Here is a 3,234-nt window from a genome sequence, read left to right as displayed (position 1 = left end):
CAATGAGAATTTTGACCATAGAACTTTGCCCCATGCAAATAAACCCAAAGATGGTATTTCATATGTTGAGCTTTGAAAGTCCCCCAAAATGTTTAAATAAAAAGTCAAATTAGCTCTAAATGAACAATTCATGTGACATAGTACTTGCTAAGGTCTTGTAAATGTTGTAGTAAGCTAAGTGGGCTTGATTATGGGTGAAAACTCCATGGTTAAATGTGATTGGGCCAAAGGAATCCGTGGATGGGTGACCTCCCAAGAACATATATTTAAAAAAAATGATTTCTATTTGAGATAAATAAAAATACATGTGCTTTAGGAACAATTCAAAATCAATTATTCAAAACTAAATTTCTTCATAGTCTTTCCCTATAGTAATACATCCAAATATATTTACACACTTCATATTATCAAATATATTATCTATCAAGTAAACAAAACATAAACTTAGGAGTGCCCAATATTTATTATGTTACAAGTTCAAAAAAGAGTTAAATTTTTTTAATGTAAATTATTGAGAGGCATTGTATAACCATCTTATATATAATAATAATGAAAAAATGTAAGAATCAAGCATGATACGAAGTTAAGGGGCATAATCTCACCAAAATCAAAATAACTATGATCTCTACATTGTATATATGTTGTTAAATTAAAAAACTCAACCTAGATTTATCTTAACTCCAGATCTACCTAGAGCCAAGAGGGACCAAATCTCTTTTCACTCTAAAAGAGGTTTGCACCTCAAGAGATTTGATCCCTCTTGGTGCTTCGTAGATCTAGAGTTAATATGAATCTTGGATGGTTATATATATATATATATATATATATATATATATATATATAATTTTGCACTCTAAAAAGATGTTTGCATATTAAAAATTTGATTGTAATATAAGCCATGACAGGCGCGACCTACGTGTTGTAGTTAGATTATAAAGTTGCAACTAATCAAATGCTAGCGATCATTCTACTCGACAACTACGTTTTGCTGATTTGTGGGCAAGTCATCTTGGCGTAGCAAGTTGTTGTGCTTCTCAGGTCACCCAAAAGGGATGGCTATGGCTATGGCCAGGATCAAGATGAAGCCACACGTGATGGAGTTGTCTATGTGGGTGGTTCTTGTATGGTTTCATCAAATTTATTGTAATCGAATGTAATTATTGTTTCATCCCATTCAAACCTCTTCTTTTTGTTACTCATATCCCTGTATTGATCAAGTGATCTCAAAGGTGAATGTTAGATTGATTTTTTCTTTTTTTCTTTTGGTCCTTCATCTTGCTTGTTAAATTTTGTTCATATGCTAATCGTTGTTTTTTTGGGTTTGTTTCTTTTCAATTTAATTTTTTTCCAGATTTATTATTTTCATTTTTTTATCATATTTATTTTAAATATCTATAATACATTTTGTTGATATATGAAAATGTTTGAATAAATGATTTAACTTTAATTTCTAAAAATTATTTCATGAGACATTTATAGTGTATATTATATCATTAGTCAATTTATCGTTTGAGGGTTTTTGGCCTCCAAATTTTGATGACTTATGATTTTGTCAATAATATTAATGACAAAACCATGGCTCAACAAAACTTGGAACCTAAAAACCATTAAACGATAAATTAACTATTTTACTTTAAGAGTCAAAATATTTACATAATAAAATAAGGCATTACAACATCTATTCCACATTAACTAGAGAACACCTCTCGATATAAATTTTTATATACAAATTCAAAATATATAATTATCAATTTATTTAATAAAAATGAAAAAAAAAATATTAATAGGAAATGAAATTTCAAATATAAAAATACAACTTATCATATATAAATACTAACGGTGAGTTAAAAGATAAATTACAAAGTGTAAGACGTAAATTTTCATGAGTAATATCACTGAAAGGAAGATGTCATATCAATTTAGGTTTTACATTATTAACTTATGTAATATAAGAAATAAAGTAATGATGTGAAACAAAATTATATAGTTTCTTATCACTATAATAAGGTTATAAGCTATATATTAACTGTACAGATAATAATCACAAAAAAGTCCTTAGGATATAATATAGAAACCAAGAAAAATGTTAATATTTAGGTTTTGAAAGATGTTATTATGTCAAATTCAAATTTAAAAAAAATTGACAAGAGAAATGTTATAAAAATTATATAGTTTCTTATCACTATAATAAGGTTATAAGCTATATATTAACTGTACAGATAATAATCACAAAAAAGTCCTTATGATATAATATAGAAACCAAGAAAAATGTTAATATTTAGGTTTTGAAAGATGTTATTATGTCAAATTCAAATTTAAAAAAAATTGACAAGAGAAATGTTATATAAAGAAACTTGTATTTAGGTATTGGAAGATGTTATTATAACGACTAAGTTTTATATCTTAAAAATAATTTCCAAATCAATAAAAAGGTTTTATATCTTAAAAATAATTTCCAAATCAATGATTAAAATAATATAATTTATTATTATCATAAAGGGTTATTTCGATGGTGGGGAGAAATAAATAAAATTCTCCCTACTCAGGTCCAATTGTCACAAGTGACATGGCAGTGATAGTATTGACAGTATAAGTATATTTCTTATATAGAATATATAGCGTTGTCCCTTTAAGTCTATAGGATTAGATCAATTGGTTGAGCTCTTGTTGTTAAAAGCACCTCACTAATTGGAGGTCGTGGGGTCAATTCTCCTCAATGCCCTCACGGTTAGGCTCACATGTTACCAAAGAGGTTTAGGGTTTTCCTTAGCAGTAGCCTAAATTCAACAAAAAAATTTCAAAAAAAAATGACAATACTTATATATTTTTTATTTTTAATTAATTCAAAGACCTTAGCGAGATTGTTCTTAATTATATCATTTTTTTTTCATTAATTAAATTTGACAAATTATGGGAAAACATGAATTTTATATTGCATTGGGTATCGGACACTCATAACCCATTCAAATAATCAAATTTTAATTAATTAAAAGACCTTTTTCATTAATTAAATTTGACAAATTATGGGAAAACACGAATTTTATATTGCATTGGGTATCGTGACACTCATAACCCATTCAAATAATGAAATTTTAATTAATTCAAAGACTTAGCGAGATTGTTCTTAATTTATCATTTTTTCATTAATTAAATTTGACAAGTTATGGGAAAACACAAATTTTATATTGCATTGGTATCGTGACACTCATAACCCATTCAAATAATCAAGTAACT

The sequence above is a fragment of the Pinus tabuliformis genome, chromosome Q (genome assembly GCF_031772625.1).
Source record: "Pinus tabuliformis cultivar Carrire ecotype Pingquan chromosome Q, CPIR1, whole genome shotgun sequence".
NCBI classification, from domain to species: domain Eukaryota; kingdom Viridiplantae; phylum Streptophyta; class Pinopsida; order Pinales; family Pinaceae; genus Pinus; species Pinus tabuliformis.
The sequence above is the reverse complement of the archived record's forward strand: the minus strand, read 5'-3'. Positions refer to the sequence as shown.